This window comes from Oncorhynchus keta, unplaced genomic scaffold (genome assembly GCF_023373465.1).
Source record: "Oncorhynchus keta strain PuntledgeMale-10-30-2019 unplaced genomic scaffold, Oket_V2 Un_contig_5010_pilon_pilon, whole genome shotgun sequence".
Taxonomy (NCBI): domain Eukaryota; kingdom Metazoa; phylum Chordata; class Actinopteri; order Salmoniformes; family Salmonidae; genus Oncorhynchus; species Oncorhynchus keta.
In genome coordinates, this window is record NW_026288073.1 from 1,352 (window position 1) to 21,451 (window position 20,100).

Genomic DNA, 20,100 nt, shown 5'->3' on the forward strand with positions numbered 1-20,100 from the left:
AGTAAAGAACATCTACCCCCCAAGATAATGAAATAGTAAAGAACATCTACCCCCTCCCAAGATAATGAAATAGTAAAGAACATCTACCCCCATCTGCCCCCTCCCAAGATAATGAAATAGTAAAGAACATCTACCCCCACCCAAAAAGGCTTCAGTACTTTAAAGTATTTTCCACCACTGACTATTTGCATGCTATTTGAATCAAGCACACTGTCCTACCGTCGCGCATGCGTGTGATGTCCACCGAAACTTGGCGTGCGTCGATGCTGTATATGAGCTCAGGCGAAGGAACTGAGTGAGGCAGTTTTATAGTTGCGCGCCTCCAGACATGGACGGGACAGAGGAGTCGGAAGAGCTGCGCTGAGACGGATCAGGCGCAGCAGCCCATGATGGAACTCAATGGAAAGGATAAGAGTGACTCGCCGTCAGATAAGTCACGCTTAAAAAAAATCGGACTCCTCAGCGCATGTGCCATTATTATTGGTGAGAAAAATAAACAGCGTTTATTTATTATAGCCTACTCATATGGTGTGAACACAGTGGCTTTTGAAAGAGTAGCAAGGTTGTGGAAATGTGGTTGACTGGCTCGCGGTCTATTGAGGATTAAAGGAGAGTAGTATGGACTCTTATCTGGTTTCTATTCTTCCGCTTCATTCAGACACGCGGATTTGGTTCTAGTAGTATAGACTCTTATCTGGTTTCTATTCTTCCGCTTCATTCAGACATGCGGATTTTCTTCTAGTTATGTCGTTGATATCCGTTATTTAGTCTACGCTATTACAGATATGTATTTGTCCGCGGAGAAATCCCAGCTAACTATGTGCCGTAACATTACGCACAGACACGTTTAGTGGTTGATGAAGTCTAATCGTGATCAGTGAGGCGATAGCTTGGACGGTAACGTTACCTGCTTCTGAATATCAGAGTATCTCTGAATAGGCTACAAGTTCTGGTCGACGTAAGGGAAACCTCCTGACGATGTTGCATCATATGAGAGGTGTGTAAGTACGGGACTTCAGGGCTACTCTACTGCTACAGACAATGCTTACGTGGCTGGATATCTCTCCGCTGATCTCAAATGTGGTGCTTGTCCAAGTCGACCAGGCAGCGTGCTGTATAACACGCCGGTGGACTTTATGAATGGTCCCCTGATCTGGAGGGATACCTACTTAGGGACCGTGTTCAATTTAGCTGTTAGCGCTAAAAACCCATTACGGTCTCTGATGACGTTAAAGGTCGTTGTTGATCAAATGTGGGTTCGATTCCCGGGACCACCCATACGTAGAATGTATGCACACATGACTGTAAGTCGCTTTGGATAAAAGCGTCTGCTAAATGGCATATATTATTATTATTATATTTAGGTGTATTATTTTTATTTTTTTAATATCCTAATGTTATTGAAACACTTACTATTCCTCACTTTAGACATTGTATTTATCATTGAACACCTTTTTCCACTTATCTACATTTTGTTGTTACAGCCTGAATTTAAAATGGATTCAATATATATATATTTATTTTTCTCACCCATCTACACACAATACCCACCTTAATGACATTTTCTCAAATTTATTGAAAAAAGAAATACAGAAATATTTACATTTTATATAAGTATTCACACCCCTGAGTCAATACTTTGTAGAAGCACCTTTGGCGGCAATTACAGCTTTGAGTCGTCTTGGGTATTTTTATCAGTTGTGAGTCATCTTGGTTGTCTGTATCAGCTTTGCACATCTAGATTTGGGGATTTTCTCTCATTTTTCTTTGCAGATTTTCTCAAGCTCTGTTATTAAGTTAGGTGGGGAGTGGTGGTGAACAGCAATCTTCAAGTCTTTCCATGGATTTTCAATGGGATTCCAGTCTGGCTTTGGCTGGTCCACTCACGTTCACATTGTTGTTCTGAAGCCATTCCACCGTTGCTTTGGCTGTATGCTTGGGGTCATTGTCTTGTTGGAACGTAAGTCTTCACCCCCCCAGTCTCAGGCCGTTTGCACTCTGAAGCAGGAACGTAAGTCTTCGCCCCCAGTCTCAGGCCGTTTGCTCTCGAAGCAGGAACGTAAGTCTTCCCCCAGTCTCAGGCCGTTTGCACTCTGAAGCAGGTTCGTAAGTCTTCACCCCCCCCCCAGTCTCAGGCCGTTTGCACTCTGAAGCAGGTTCGTAAGTCTTCGCCCCCCCCTCAGTCTCAGGCCGTTTGCTCTCTGAAGCAGGTTCGTAAGTCTTAGACTACACTAACTGAACCCACCCTCTCTCCCATACTAAGTCTGAACCCCCCTCCCTCCCATACTAACTGAACCCACCCTCCCTCCCACACTAACTGAACCCTCCCTCCCCCCTCCCTCCCACACTAACTGAACCCCCTCCCTCCCACACTCACAGTCACCCCCCACTACAGGTCACCCCCCCCACTACAGATCACCTCTCCCCCCACTACAGATCACCTCTCCCCCACTACAGATCACCCCCCCACTACAGATCACCCCCCCCACTACAGATCACCTCTCCCCCACTACAGATCACCTCTCCCCCACTACAGATTACCTCTCCCCCCTCCACTACAGATCACCTCTCCCCCCACTACAGATCTACTCTCACCCCCACTAGATCTACTCTCCCCCCACTACAGATCACCTCTCCCCCCACTACAGATCTCCTCTCCCCCACTACAGATCACCCCCAACTACAGATCACCACAACCCCCACTACAGATAACCTCTCCCCCACTATAGATCACCCCCCACTACAGATCACCCCCCACTACAGATCACCCCCCCACTACAGACCACCCCCCAACTACAGATCACCTCTCCCCCACTACAGATAACCTCTCCCCCCACTACAGATCACCTCTCCCCCACTACAGATCACTCTCCCCACTACAGATCACTCTCTCCCCCACTACAGATCACTCTCCCCCACTACAGATCACCTCTCTCCCACTATAGATCACCTCTCCCCCACTACAGATCACTTCTCTCCCCACTACAGATCACCTCTCCCCCACTACAGATCACCTCTCCCCCACTACAGATCACCTCTCCCCCACTACAGATCACCTCTCCCCCACTACAGATCACCTCTCCCCCACTACAGATCACCTCTCCCCCCACTACAGATCACCTCTCCCCCCACTACAGATCACCTCTCCCCACTACAGATCACCTCTCCCCCCACTACAGATCACCTCTCCCCCCCACTACAGATCACCTCTCCCCCACTACAGATCACCTCCCCCACTACAGATCACCTCTCCCCCACTACAGATCACCTCTCCCCCACTACAGATCACCTCTCTCCCACTACAGATCACTTCTCCCCCACTACAGATCACCTCTCCCCCCACTACAGACCTCTCTCCCCACTACAGAACCCCCCCATTACAAACCCTCTCCCACTACAGATCACCTCTCCCCCCACTACAGATCACCTCTCCCCCACTACAGATCACCTCTCTCCCCCACTACAGATCACCTCTCCCCCCCACTACAGATCACCCTCCCCCACTACAGATCACTCCCCCACTACAGATCTCCCCCACTACAGATCACCTCTCCCCCACTACAGATCACCCTCCCACTATAGATCACCTCCCCCACTACAGATCACCTCTCCCCCACTACAGATCTCCCTCTCTCCCACTATAGATCACCCCTCCCCCACTACAGATCACCTTTCCCCCACTACAGATCACCTCTCTCCCACTATAGATCACCCCTCTCTCCCACTACAGATCACCTCTCTCCCACTATAGATCACCCCTCCCCCACTACAGATCACCTCTCCCCCACTACAGATCACCTCTCCCCCACTACAGATCACCCCTCTCCCCACTATAGATCACCCTCTCCCCACTATAGATCACCTCTCCCCCACTACAGATCACTTCTCCCCCACTACAGATCACCTCTCCCCACTACAGATCACCTCTCCCCCACTACAGATCACCTCCTCCCCCACTACAGATCATCTCTCCCCCACTACAGAACACCATCCTCCCCCCACTACAGAACACCTCTCCCCCCACTACAGAACCCCTCTCTCTCCACTACAGAACACCATCCTCCCCCCACTACAGATCACCTCTCCCCCCCACACACAGATCACCCGCCACTACAGAACACCATCCTCCCCCCACTGCAGATCACCCTCCACTACAGATCATCTCTCCCCCACTACAGAACACCATCTCCCCCCACTACAGATCACCCCCCCACTACAGATCACCTCCCCCTCCCCCACAACAGATCACCCTCTCTCCCACTACAGATCACCATCCTCTCCCACTATAGATCACCTCTCCCCCACTACAGATCACCTCTCTCCCATTCTAGAACACCATCCTCCCCCTCCCCACTACAGAACACCTCTCCCCCACTACAGACCATCCTCCCCCTCCCCACTACAGAACACCTCTCCCCCACTACAGAACACCATCTCCCCCTCCCCCACTACAGAACAACCTCTCCCCCACTACAGAACATCACCTCTCCCCCACTACAGAACACCATCTCCCCCCCCACTACAGACCACCTCCCCCACTACAGAACACCATCCCCCCCCCCACTACAGAACACCTCTCCCCCCGCCACTACAGATCTCCTCTCCCCCACTACAGATCACCATCCTCCCCCTCCCCAACTACAGAACATCACCTCTCCCCCACTACAGAACACCGCCCCCACGACAGATCACCTCTCCCCCACTACAGAACACCCCTCCCCCACTACAGAACACCCCTCCCCACTACAGAACACCATCTCCCCACTACAGAACACCCCTCCCCCCTCCACTACAGAACACCTCTCCAGAACAGATCCACCTCTCCCCCACTACAGAACACCCCCATTACAGAACACCATCCTCCCCCTCCCACTACAAAACACCCTCTCTCCACTACAGAACACCATCCTCCCCCTCCCCCACTACAGAACACCTCTCCCCACTACAGAACCCCCTCTCTCCACTACAGAACACCATCCCCCCCTCCCCCACTACAGAACCCCCTCCCCACTACAGAACACCATCCTCCCCCCCCTCCCCACTACAGAACACCTCTCTCCACTACAGAACACCATCCTCCCCCTCCCCCACTACAGAACACCCCTCCCCACTACAGAACACCATCCTCCCCCTCCCCCACTACAGAACACCCCCCTCCCCCCCAGAACCCTCCCCCACTACAGAACACCCTCTCTCCACTACAGAACACCATCCTCCCCCTCCCCACAACAGAACACCCTCTCTCCTCTACAGAACACCATCCTCCCCCCTCCCCCACTACAGAACACCATCCTCCCCTCCCCACTACAGAACACCATCCCCCCCTCCCCACTACAGAACACCATCCTCCCCCACTACAGAACACCATCCTCCCCCTCCCCCACTACAGAACACCATCCTCCCCCTCCCCCCACTACAGAACACCATCCTCCCCCTCCGCCACTACAGAACACCATCCTCCCCCCCTCCGAACACCCTCTCCCCACTACAGAACACCATCCTCCCCCCTCCGCCACTACAGAACACCATCCTCCCCCACTACAGAACACCATCCTCCCCCTCCCCCACTACAGAACACCATCCTCCCCTCCGCCACTACAGAACACCATCCTCCCCCCCGCCCCTACAGAACACCTCTCCCCCTCTACAGAACACCTCTCCCCTCTACAGAACACCATCCTCCCCCCTCCGCCACTACAGAACACCTCTCCCCTCTACAGAACACCTCTCCCCTCTACAGAACACCATCCTCCCCCTCCCCCACTACAGAACACCATCCTCCCCTCTCCCCTCTACAGAACACCTCTCCCCTCTACAGAACACCATCCTCCCCACTACAGAACACCTCTCCCCTCTACAGAACACCCTCCCTCTACAGAACACCATCCTCCCCCCCCCTCTACAGAACACCATCCTCCCCCTCCCCTCTACAGAACACCATCCTCCCCCTCCCCCACTACAGAACACCATCCTCCCCACTACAGAACACCTCTCCCCCCCACTGTGTGACAGACTGGCCAACTCCTTTTAATTCAGAGTAGAGCTTGTCATAGTTCATGTTTTGTCTGCTTGCCAAGATACTTCTGAGTATTGTGAAAGTGGTATGTTGAACCCTATTTCTGAGTAGTGGATTTATGCCACGTTCTGGTCAACTATATAATCCTGTCCCCTGTTCCACACACGCTACTTATTCCTCTTTACCTCAGCTAATCACATGGCTGGTGATTAATGGCTGGAGGGTATTTACTAACCCAACATTGGGAGCGGTTTTATTTTTTTTATCTTTACATTATCTGGGAAGGATATCTTTTGGACAAGGTCAAGTGCATTAAGGACAGTGTCTCAGTGCTCCTAATACAGTAGCACCATGCATTAAGGACAGTGTCTCAGTGCTCCTAATACAGTAGCACCATTCATTAAGGACAGTGTCTCAGTGCTCCTAGTGCTCCTAATACAGTAGCACCATGCATTAAGGACAGTGTCCCAGTGCTCCTAATACAATAGCACCATTCATTAAGGACAGTGTCTCAGTGCTCCTAGTGCTCCTAATACAGTAGCACCATACATTGATGACAGTGTCTCAGTGCTCCTAGTACAGTAGCACCATTCATTAAGGACAGTGTCTCAGTGCTCCTAGTGCTCCTAATACAGTAGCACCATGCATTAAGGACAGTGTCTCAGTGCTCCTAGTGCTCCTAATACAGTAGCACCATTCATTAAGGACAGTGTCTCAGTGCTCCTAATACAGTAGCACCATGCATTAAGGACAGTGTCTCAGTGCTCCTAGTGCTCCTAATACAGTAGCACCATTCATTAAGGACAGTGTCTCAGTGCTCCAAATACAGTAGCACCATACAGTAGCACCATGCATTAAGGACAGTGTCTCAGTGCTCCTAGTGCTCCTAATACAGTAGCACCATTCATTAAGGACAGTGTCTCAGTGCTCCTAATACAGTAGCACCATGCATTGATGACAGTGGCTCAGTGCTCCTTGTGCTCCTAATACAGTAGCACCATGCATTAAGGACAGTGTCTTAGTGCTCCTAGTGCTCCTAATACAGTAGCACCATGCATTAAGGACAGTGTCTCAGTGCTCCTAATACAGTAGCACCATGCATTAATGACAGTGTCTCAGTGCTCCTAATACAGTAGCACCATCTATTAATGACAGTGTCTCAGTGCTCCTAGTGCTCCTAATACAGTAGCACCATGCATTAAGGTCAGTGTCCCAGTGCTCCTAGTGCTCCTAATACAGTAGCACCATGCATTAAGGACAGTGTCCCAGTTCTCCTAATACAGTAGCACCATGCATTAAGGACAGTGTCTCAGTGCTCCTAGTGCTCCTAATACAGTAGCACCATGCATTAAGGACAGTGTCTCAGTGCTCCTAGTGCTCCTAATACAGTAGCACCATGCATTGAGGACAGTGTCTCAGTGCTCCTAATACAGTAGCACCATGCATTAAGGACAGTGTCTCAGTGCTCCTAGTGCTCCTAATACAGTAGCACCATGCATTAATGACAGTGTCTCAGTGCTCCTAGTGCTCGTAATACAGAAGCACCATGAATTAAAGACAGTGTCCCAGTGCTCCTAGTGCTCCTAATACAGTAGCACCATGCATTAAGTTCAGTGTCTCAGTGCTCCTAATACAGTAGCACCATGCTTTAAGGACAGTGTCTCAGTGCTCCTAGTGCTCCTAATACAGTAGCACCATGCATTAAAGACAGTCTCCCAGTGCTCCTAGTGCTCCTAATACAGTAGCACCATGCATTAAAGACAGTGTCCCAGCACCATGCTCCTCAGTGCTCCTAATACAGTAGCACCATGTATTAAGGACAGTGTCTCAGTGCTCCTAATACAGTAGCACCATGCATTAAGGACAGTGTCTCAGTGCTCCTAGTGCTCCTAATACAGTAGCACCATGCATTAAGGACAGTGTCTCAGTGCTCCTAATACAGTAGCACTATGCATTAAGGACAGTGTCCCAGTGCTCCTAATACAGTAGCACCATGCATTAAGGACAGTGTCTCAGTGCTCCTAGTGCTCCTAATACAGTAGCACCATGCATTAAGGACAGTGCTCCTAGTGCTCCTAATACAGTAGCACCATGCATTAAGGACAGTGTCTCAGTGCTCCTAGTGCTCCTAATACAGTAGCACCACGCATTAAGGACAGTGCTCCTAGTGCTCCTAATACAGGAGCACCATGCATTATGGGCAGTGTCTCAGTGCTCCTAGTGCTCCTAATACAGTAGCACCATGCATTAAGGACAGTGTCTCAGTGCTCCTAGTGCCCTAATACATTAGCACCATGCATTAAGGACAGTGCTCCTAGTGCTCCTAATACAGTAGCACCATGCATTAAGGACAGTGTCTCAGTGCTCCTAATACAGTAGCACCATGCATTAAGGACAGTGTCTCAGTGCTCCTAGTGCTCCTAATACAGTAGCACCATGCATTAAGGACAGTGTATCAGTGCTCCTAGTGCACCTAATACAGTAGCACCATGCATTAAGGACAGTGTCTCAGTGCTCCTAATACAGTAGCACCATGCATTAAGGACAGTGTCTCAGTGCTCCTAGTGCTCCTAATACAGTAGCACCATGCATTAAGGACAGTGTATCAGTGCTCCTAGTGCTCCTAATACAGTAGCACCATGCATTAAAGACAGTGTCTCAGTGCTCCTAATACAGTAGCACCATGCATTAAGGACAGTGTCTCAGTGCTCCTAGTGCTCCTAATACAGTAGCACCATGCATTAAAGACAGTCTCCCAGTGCTCCTAGTGCTCCTAATACAGTAGCACCATGCATTAAAGACAGTGTCCCAGTGCTCCTAGTGCTCCTAATACAGTAGCACCATGCATTAAGGACAGTGTCTCAGTGCTCCTAATACAGTAGCACCATGCATTAAGGACAGTGTCTCAGTGCTCCTAGTGCTCCTAATACAGTAGCACCATGCATTAAGGACAGTGTCCTAGTGCTCCTAATACAGTAGCACTATGCATTAAGGACAGTGTCCCAGTGCTCCTAATACAGTAGCACCATGCATTAAGGACAGTGTCTCAGTGCTCCTAGTGCTCCTAATACAGTAGCACCATGCATTAAGGACAGTGCTCCTAGTGCTCCTAATACAGTAGCACCATGCATTAAGGACAGTGTCTCAGTGCTCCTAGTGCTCCTAATACAGTAGCACCATGCATTAAGGACAGTGCTCCTAGTGCTCCTAATACAGTAGCACCATGCATTAAGGACAGTGTCTCAGTGCTCCTAATACAGTAGCACCATGCATTAAGGACAGTGCTCCTAGTGCTCCTAATACAGTAGCACCATGCATTAAGGACAGTGTCTCAGTGCTCCTAATACAGTAGCACCATGCATTAAGGACAGTGTCTCAGTGCTCCTAGTGCTCCTAATACAGTAGCACCATGCATTAAGGACAGTGTCTCAGTGCTCCTAGTGCTCCTAATACATTAGCACCATGCATTAAGGACAGTGTCTCAGTGCTCCTAGTGCTCCTAATACAGTAGCACCATGCATTAAGGACAGTGTATCAGTGCTCTAGTGGTCCTAATACAGTAGCACCATGCATTAATGACAGTGTCTCAGTGCTCCTAGTGCTCCTAATACAGTAGCACCATGCATTAAGGACAGTGTCTCAGTGCTCCAAATACAGTAGCACCATTCATTAAGGACAGTGTCCCAGTGCTCCTAGTGCTCCTAATACAGTAGCACCATGCATTAAAGACAGTGTCCCAGTGCTCCTAGTGCTCCTAATACAGTAGCACCATGCATTAATGACAGTGTCTCAGTGCTCCTAGTGCTCCTAATACAGTAGCACCATGCATTAAGATCAGTGTCTCAGTGCTCCTAATACAGTAGCACCATGCATTAAGGACAGTGTCCCAGTGCTCCTAATACAGTAGCACCATGTCTTAAGGACAGTGTCTCAGTGCTCCTAGTGCTCCTAATACAGTAGCACCATGCATTAAAGACAGTGTCCCAGTGCTCCTAGTGCTCCTAATACAGTAGCACCATGTCTTAAGGACAGTGTCTCAGTGCTCCTAGTGCTCCTAATACAGTAGCACCATGCATTAAGGACAGTGTCTCAGTGCTCCTAGTGCTCCTAATACAGTAGCACCATGCATTAAGGACAGTGTCTCAGTGCTCCTAGTGCTCCTAATACAGTAGCACCATGCATTACGGAGAGTGTCTCAGTGCTCCTAGTGCTCCTAATACAGTAGCACCATGCATTAAGGGCAGTGTCTCAGTGCTCCTAGTGCTCCTAATACAGTAGCACCATGCATTAAGGACAGTGTCTCAGTGCTCTAGTGCTCCTAATACAGTAGCACCATGCATTAAGGGCAGTGTCTCAGTGCTCCTAATACAGTAGCACCATGCATTAAGGACAGTGCTCCTAGTGCTCCTAATACAGTAGCACCATGCATTAAGGACAGTGTCTCAGTGCTCCTAGTGCTCCTAATACAGTAGCACCATGCATTAAGGACAGTGCTCCTCGTGCTCCTAATACAGTAGCACCATGCATTAAGGACAGTGTCTCAGTGCTCCTAATACAGTAGCACCATGCATTAAGGACAGTGTCTCAGAACTCCTAGTGCTCCTAATACAGTAGCACCATACAGCCCGGGATCGAACCAGGGGTCTGTAGTGACTCCTAATACGCTGCGCCATGCAACAAACAGTGTTCAGTTCTCTCTGTTTTCAGAAGGCAGACTGTAAGGTCACAGTGTCTCTGTCCGTTCTGTAAACAGATAGCACCAGAACCTCTTCTCTACTGAAAACCTCTTCTAATGCAACTGTAATGCAGAAGGCAGAATGCAGGAGAGCAGTGTCATGTCACTCTCCTCTCTCTCTCTCTCTCCATCTCCATCTCCGCAGCAGATATACAGGTCAACCTTTCCTTCTTGATTGAAGGCCTCATCTTCGAATCAGAGGCAGGAAGTGGTGTAGCATGCCTTGTGCTTGAACAGGAAGCTGTGATTACATAATGTAGTTTAACCCTGTAGGCTGTGATGTGAATCCTAGGCTTCGCCCACCTCTACCAAGGTTCAGCTAGCATCCACTCATTCACCTCCTTCTCATCTGAAGTCCTCAACAAAGCTTCAGACACATTAAGGAGGATGATGATTGGACCACAACAACCATTCTCCTCTTCCTGGTTTTCTATCTCCTTCCTCAACTGTCCCACTAAGTACTGCTTCTCAGCCAGGAGTCCCCAGCCTAGTGCTCAGTAACTATAGACATCATGATTAAGGAGCCAGGCTCCCCAGCCATCAGTATTATAGACATCAGATCTGATCCAGGCTCCCCAGCCATCAGTACTATAGACATCAGATCTGAGCCAGGCTCCCAACCATCAGTACTATAGACATCAGATCTGAGCCAGGCTCCCCATACCATCAGTACTATAGACATCAGATCTGAGCCAGGCTCCCCATCCGTCAGTACTATAGACATCAGATCTGAGCCAGGCTCCCAATCAGTACTATAGACATCAGATCAGTGCCAGGCTCCCAGCCATCAGTACTATAGACATCAGATCTGAGCCAGGCTCCCAGCCATCCATCAGTACTATAGACATCAGATCTGAGCCAGGCTCCCCAGCCATCAGTATTATAGACATCAGATCTGAGCCAGGCTCCCCAACCATCAGTACTATAGACATCAGATCTGAGCCAGGCTCCCCAGCCATCAGTACTATAGACATCAGATCAGAGCCAGGCTCCCCAATCAGTACTATAGACATCAGATCTGAACCAGGCTCCCCAGCCATCAGTACTATAGACATCAGATCTGAGCCAGGATCCCCAGCCATCAGTACTATAGACATCAGATCTGAGCCAGGCTCCCCAGCCGTCAGTACTATAGACATCAGATCTGAACCAGGCTCCCCAGCCATCAGTACTATAGACATCAGATCTGAGCCAGGATCCCCAGCCATCAGTACTATAGACATCAGATCTGAGCCAGGCTCCCCAACCATCAGTACTATAGACATCAGATCTGAGCCAGGCTCCCCAGCAATCAGTACTATAGACATCAGATCTGAGCCAGGATCCCCAGCCATCAGTACTATAGACATCAGATCTGAGCCAGGCTCCCCAGCCGTCAGTACTATAGACATCAGATCTGAGCCAGGCTCCCAGTGCCCTCAGTACTATAGACATCATGCATTGAGCCAGGCTCCCAGCCATCAGTACTATAGACATCAGATCTGTGCCAGGCTCCCCAGCCATCAGTACTATAGACATCAGATCTGAGCCAGGCTCCCCAGCCATCAGTACTATAGACATTCAGATCTGAGCCAGGCTCCCCAGCCGTCAGTACTATAGACATCAGATCTGAACCAGGCTCCCAGCCATCAGTACTATAGACATCAGATCTGAGCCAGGATCCCCAGCCATCAGTACTATAGACATCAGATCTGAGCCAGGCTCCCCAACCATCAGTACTATAGACATCAGATCTGAGCCAGGCTCCCCAGCAATCAGTACTATAGACATCAGATCTGAGCCAGGATCCCCAGCCATCAGTACTATAGACATCAGATCAGAGCCAGGCTCCCAGCCGTCAGTACTATAGACATCAGATCTGAGCCAGGCTCCCCAGCCGTCAGTACTATAGACATCAGATCTGAGCCAGGCTCCCCAGCCATCAGTACTATAGACATCAGATCTGAGCCAGGCTCCCCAGCCATCAGTACTATAGACATCAGATCTGAGCCAGGCTCCCCAGCCATCAGTACTATAGACATCAGATCTGAGCCAGGCTCCCCAGCCATCAGTACTATAGACATCAGATCTGAGCCAGGCTCCCCAGCCATCAGTACTATAGACATCAGATCTGAGCCAGGCTCCCCAGCAATCAGATCTGAGCCAGGCTCCCCAGCCATCAGATCTGAGCCAGGCTCCCCAGCCATCAGTACTATAGACATCAGATCTGAGCCAGGCTCCCCAGCCATCAGTACTATAGACATCAGATCTGAGCCAGGCTCCCTGCCATCAGATCTGAGCCAGGCTCCCCAGCCATCAGTACTATAGACATCAGATCTGAGCCAGGCTCCCCAGCCATCAGTACTATAGACATCAGATCTGAGCCAGGCTCCCCAGCCATCAGTACTATAGACATCAGATCTGAGCCAGGCTCCCAGCCATCAGTACTATAGACATCAGATCTGAGCCAGGCTCCCAGCCATCAGTACTATAGACATCAGATCTGAGCCAGGCTCCCAGCCATCAGTACTATAGACATCAGATCTGAGCCAGGCTCCCCAGCCATCAGTACTATAGACATCAGATCTGAGCCAGGCTCCCCAGCCATCAGTACTATAGACATCAGACAGCCAGGCTCCCCAGCCATCAGTACTATAGACATCAGATCTGAACCAGGCTCCCCAGCCATCAGTACTATAGACATCAGATCTGAGCCAGGATCCCCAGCCATCAGTACTATAGACATCAGATCTGAGCCAGGCTCCCAACCATCAGTACTATAGACATCAGATCTGAGCCAGGCTCCCCAGCAATCAGTACTATAGACATCAGATCTGAGCCAGGATCCCCAGCCATCAGTACTATAGACATCAGATCTGAGCCAGGCTCCCCAGCCGTCAGTACTATAGACATCAGATCTGAGCCAGGCTCCCCAGCCATCAGTACTATAGACATCAGATCTGAGCAAGGATCCCCAGCCATCGGTACTATAGACATCAGATCTGAACCAGGCTCCCCAGCCATCAGTACTATAGACATCAGATCTGAGCCAGGCTCCCCAGCCATCGGTACTATAGACATCAGATCTGAACCAGGCTCCCCAGCCATCAGTACTATAGACATCAGATCTGAGCAGGATCCCCAGCCATCGGTACTATAGACATCAGATCTGAGCCAGGCTCCCCAGCCATCAGTACTATAGACATCAGATCTGAACCAGGCTCCCCAGCCATCAGTACTATAGACATCAGATCTGAGCCAGGCTCCCCAGCCGTCAGTACTATAGACATCAGATCTGTGAGCCAGGCTCCCCAGCCATCAGTACTATAGACATCAGATCTGAGCCAGGCTCCCCAGCCATCAGTACTATAGACATCAGATCTGAGCCAGGCTCCCAACCATCAGTACTATAGACATCAGATCTGAGCCAGGCTCCCCAGCAATCAGTACTATAGACATCAGATCTGAGCCAGGATCCCCAGCCATCAGTACTATAGACATCAGATCTGAGCCAGGCTCCCCAGCCGTCAGTACTATAGACATCAGATCTGAGCCAGGCTCCCCAGCCGTCAGTACTATAGACATCAGATCTGAGCCAGGCTCCCCAGCCATCAGTACTATAGACATCAGATCTGAGCCAGGCTCCCAGCCATCAGTACTATAGACATCAGATCTGAGCCAGGCTCCCAGCCATCAGTACTATAGACATCAGATCTGGAGCCAGGCTCCCCAGCCATCAGTACTATAGACATCAGATCTGAGCCAGGCTCCCCAGCCATCAGTACTATAGACATCAGATCTGAGCCAGGCTCCCCAGCAATCAGATCTGAGCCAGGCTCCCAGCCATCAGATCTGAGCCAGGCTCCCCAGCCATCAGTACTATAGACATCAGATCTGAGCCAGGCTCCCCAGCCATCAGTACTATAGACATCAGATCTGAGCCAGGCTCCCCAGCCATCAGATCTGAGCCAGGCTCCCAGCCATCAGTACTATAGACATCAGATCTGAGCCAGGCTCCCCAGCCATCAGTACTATAGACATCAGATCTGAGCCAGGCTCCCCAGCCATCAGTACTATAGACATCAGATCTGAGCCAGGCTCCCCAGCCATCAGTACTATAGACATCAGATCTGAGCCAGGCTCCCCAGCCATCAGTACTATAGACATCAGATCTGAGCCAGGCTCCCCAGCCATCAGTACTATAGACATCAGATCTGAGCCAGGCTCCCCAGCCATCAGTACTATAGACATCAGATCTGAGCCAGGCTCCCCAGCCATCAGTACTATAGACATCAGATCTGAGCCAGGCTCCCCAGCCATCAGTACTATAGACATCAGATCTGAACCAGGCTCCCCAGCCATCAGTACTATAGACATCAGATCTGGAGCCAGGATCCCCAGCCATCAGTACTATAGACATCAGATCTGAGCCAGGCTCCCCAACCATCAGTACTATAGACATCAGATCTGAGCCAGGCTCCCCAGCAATCAGTACTATAGACATCAGATCTGAGCCAGGATCCCCAGCCATCAGTACTATAGACATCAGATCTGAGCCAGGCTCCCAGCCGTCAGTACTATAGACATCAGATCTGAGCCAGGCTCCCAGCCATCAGTACTATAGACATCAGATCTAAGGAGCAAGGATCCCCAGCCATCGGTACTATAGACATCAGATCTGAACCAGGCTCCCCAGCCATCAGTACTATAGACATCAGATCTGAGCCAGGCTCCCCAGCCATCGGTACTATAGACATCAGATCTGAACCAGGCTCCCAGCCATCAGTACTATAGACATCAGATCTGAGCAAGGATCCCCAGCCATCGGTACTATAGACATCAGATCTGAGCCAGGCTCCCCAGCCATCAGTACTATAGACATCAGATCTGAACCAGGCTCCCCAGCCATCAGTACTATAGACATCAGATCTGAGCCAGGCTCCCCAGCCGTCAGTACTATAGACATCAGATCTGAGCCAGGCTCCCCAGCCATCAGTACTATAGACATCAGATCTGAGCCAGGCTCCCCAGCCATCAGTACTATAGACATCAGATCTGAGCCAGGCTCCCCAGCCATCAGTACTATAGACATCAGATCTGAGCCAGGCTCCCCAGCCATCAGTACTATAGACATCAGATCTGAGCCAGGCTCCCCAGCCATCAGTACTATAGACATCAGATCTGAGCCAGGCTCCCCAGCAATCAGATCTGAGCCAGGCTCCCCAGCCATCAGATCTGAGCCAGGCTCCCCAGCCATCAGTACTATAGACATCAGATCTGAGCCAGGCTCCCCAGCCATCAGTACTATAGACATCAGATCTGAGCCAGGCTCCCCAGCCATCAGATCTGAGCCAGGCTCCCCAGCCATCAGTACTATAGACATCAGATCTGAGCCAGGCTCCCCAGCCATCAGTACTATAGACATCAGATCTGAGCCAGGCTCCCCAGCCATCAGTACTATAGACATCAGATCTGAGCCAGGCTCCCCAGCCATCAGTACTATAGACATCAGATCTGAGCCAGGCTCCCCAGCCATCAGTACTATAGACATCAGATCTGAGCCAGGCTCCCCAGCCATCAGTACTATAGACATCAGATCTGAGCCAGGCTCCCAGCCATCAGTACTATAGACATCAGATCTGAGCCAGGCTCCCCAGCCATCAGTACTATAGACATCAGATCTGAGCCAGGCTCCCCAACCATCAGTACTATAGACATCAGATCTGAGCCAGGCTCCCCAGCCATCAGTACTATAGACATCAGATCTGAGCCAGGCTCCCCAGCCGTCAGTACTATAGACATCAGATCTGAGCCAGGCTCCCCAGCCATCAGTACTATAGACATCAGATCTGAACCAGGCTCCCCAGCCATCGGTACTATAGACATCAGATCTGAGCCAGGCTCCCCAGCCATCAGTACTATAGACATCAGATCTGAACCAGGCTCCCCAGCCATCAGTACTATAGACATCAGATCTGAACCAGGCTCCCCAGCCATCAGTACTATAGACATCAGATCTGAGCCAGGCTCCCCAGCCGTCAGTACTATAGACATCAGATCTGAGCCAGGCTCCCCAGCCATCAGTACTATAGACATCAGATCTGAGCCAGGCTCCCCAGCCATCGGTACTATAGACATCAGATCTGAGCCAGGCTCCCCAGCCATCAGTACTATAGACATCCGATCTGAGCCAGGCTCCCAGCCATCAGTACTATAGACATCAGATCTGAGCCAGGCTCCCAGCCATCAGTATTATAGACATCAGATCTGAGCCAGGCTCCCCAGCCATCAGTACTATAGACATCAGATCTGAGCCAGGCTCCCCAGCCATCAGTACTATAGACATCAGATCTGAGCCAGGCTCCCCAGCCATCAGTACTATAGACATCAGATCTGAGCCAGGCTCCCCAGCCATCAGTACTATAGACATCAGATCTGAGCCAGGCTCCCCAGCCGTCAGTACTATAGACATCAGATCTGAGCCAGGCTCCCCAGCCATCAGTACTATAGACATCAGATCTGAGCCAGGCTCCCCAGCCATCAGTACTATAGACATCAGATCTGAGCCAGGCGTTTGTGGGTCACCCATTAAATATCCGATGCAACAATTTGTGACACACAAACAAAACACAAGAGCGTTATGTAACATCCTCTCCTCTCTCCTCTCCTCTCCTCTCCTCTCCCTCTCCTCTCCTCTCCTCTCCTCCCCTCTCCCCTCCTCTCCCCTCCCCTCTCCTCCCCGTTCCTCCTCCCTCTCCTCCCCCCTCTCCCTCCTCTCCTCTCCTCTCCTCTCCTCTCCTCTCCTCTCCTCTCCCCTCCTCCCTCTCCTCCCCATTCCTCTCCCCTCTCCCTCCCCTCTCCGTTCCTCTCCTCTCCTCTCCTCTCCCCTCCCCTCCCCTCCCCTCCCTCTCCTCTCCTCTCCTCTCCCCTCTCCCTCTCCTCTCCTCTCCTCCCCTCCTCCTCTCCTCTCCTCCCCGTTCCTCCCCTCTCCTCCCCCGTTCCTCCCCTCTCCTCCCCCCCTCTCCTCCCCCCCTCTCCTCCCTTCTCCTCCCCTCTCCTCTCCGTTCCTCCCCTCCCCTCTCCTCCCTCTCCCCCACCTCTCCTCCCCTCCCCTCCCCTCCCCTACCCGTTCCTCCCCTCTCCTCCCTCTCCTCACCGTACTCTCTCCAGATCCGAAGTGACAGGAGGAAATCTACTGTTCAGAGTTATTTCACTGGAGCATCATTACATTTCCAGAGCTGTTTGTTTCCAGAGAGGCGCTGTGATGGATGGCGTGATTCGCTGGGCCTCGTTGGAGCTCAGAGCCCTCGCTGTCTCACATCAGACAAACTGTTTACAGTGGGATGACTACCAATTAGTTCCTCCCCCCCCATTATCTACTTACTTCTTCTCTTGTTCTGTTCTTTAAAACTTCCTCTGAAATGGCCGGTGATGGCTGTGTCACAAATGATACCCTGTTCCCTATGTAGTGCACAACATCAGACCTGAGCACTATGGGCCCCTATGTAGTGCACTACGTTTGACCTGAACACTATGGGCCCTATGTAGTGCACTACGTTGACCTGAGCACTATGGGCCCCTATGTAGTGCACTACTGGGTTTGACCTGGGACTATGGGCCCCTATTAGTGCACTAGCGTTTGACCTGGATGGGCACTATGGGATGTAGTGCACTACGTTTGACCTGACACTATGGGTTAGTGACTACGTTTGACCTGAGACTATGGGCCCCTATGTAGTGCACTACGTTTGACCTGAGATGGCACTATGGGCCCCTGAGCACTATGGGCCCCTATGTGCACTAGTGCACTACGTTTGACCTGAGCACTACTATGTTGCACTACGTTTGACCTGAGCACTATGGGCCCTAGTGCACTACGTTTGACCTGAGCACTATGGGGTTACGTTTGACCAGCACTATGAGTGCACTACTTGGGCCCCTATGTAGTGCACTACGTTTGACCTGAGGCACTATGGGCCCCTATGTAGTGCACTACGTTTGACCTGAGGACTATGGGCCCCTATGTAGTGCACTACGTTTGACCTGAGCACTATGGGCCCCTATGTAGTGCACTACGTTTGACCTGAGGACTATGGGCCCCTATGTAGTGCACTACGTTTGACCTGAGCACTATGGGCCCCTATGTAGTGCACTACGTTTGACCTGAGCACTATGGGCCCCTATGTAGTGCACTACGTTTGACCTGAGCACTATGGGCCCCTATGTAGTGCACTACGTTTGACCTGAGGACTATGGGCCCCTATGTAGTGCACTACGTTTGACCTCATGTGTGACTGTTTGACCTGAGCACTCATGGGCCCCTATGTACACCACGTTTGACCTGTAGTAACAGACCTCACTATGGGTTACGTAGTGCACTAGTTTAACAGACCTCAGTGTTAGCCAGGGTTACGTAGTGTAGTAACAGACCTCCTGTGTTAGTCAGGGTTGTCAGGGTTAGTGTAGTAACAGACCTCAGTGTTAGCCAGGGTTACGTAGTGTAGTAACAGACCTCAGTGTTAGGGCCAGACCTCAGGTTACAGGGTTAGTGTAGTAACAGACCTCACGTGTTAGACCTCAGGGTTACGTAGTGTAGTAACAGACCTCAGTGTTAGTCAGGGTTACGTAGTGTAGTAACAGACCTCAGTGTTAGCCAGGGTTACGTAGTGTAGCAGACCTCAGTGTTAACAGACCTCAGTGTTAGTCCAGGGTTACGTAGTGTAGTAACAGACCTCAGTGTTAGTCAGGGTTACGTAGTGTAGTAACAGACCTCAGTGTTAGTCAGGGTTACGTAGTGTAGTAACAGACCTCAGTGTTAGTCAGGGTTACGTAGTGTAGTAACAGACCTCAGTGTTAGCCAGGGTTACGTAGTGTAGTAACAGACCTCAGTGTTAGTCAGGGTTACGTAGTGTAGTAACAGACCTCAGTGTTAGCCAGGGTTACGTAGTGTAGTAACAGACCTCAGTGTTAGTCAGGGTTACGTAGTGTAGTAACAGACCTCAGTGTTAGCCAGGGTTACGTAGTGTAGTAACAGACCTCAGTGTTAGTCAGGGTTACGTAGTGTAGTAACAGACCTCAGTGTTAGCCAGGGTTACGTAGTGTAGTAACAGACCTCAGTGTTAGCCAGGGTTACGTAGTGTAGTAACAGACCTCAGTGTTAGCCAGGGTTACGTAGTGTAGTAACAGACCTCAGTGTTAGTCAGGGTTACGTAGTGTAGTAACAGACCTCAGTGTTAGTCAGGGTTACGTAGTGTAGTAACAGACCTCAGTGTTAGTCAGGGTTACGTAGTGTAGTAACAGACCTCAGTGTTAGTCAGGGTTACGTAGTGTAGTAACAGACCTCAGTGTTAGCCAGGGTTACGTAGTGTAG

At 50.7% G+C, this 20,100-nt stretch overlaps 1 long non-coding RNA gene across 1 annotated transcript in view; it reads left to right on the forward strand.

The window, feature by feature from the left end:
• The first annotated feature begins 447 nt into the window (after window positions 1-447).
• Window positions 448-20,100, forward strand: part of LOC127925052 (uncharacterized) — a 57,697-nt gene continuing 38,044 nt past the window's right edge. Inside the window, exon 1 of the long non-coding RNA XR_008119596.1 lies at window positions 448-483. This is a non-coding gene — a long non-coding RNA (uncharacterized LOC127925052). The remainder of the gene's footprint in view (window positions 484-20,100) is intronic.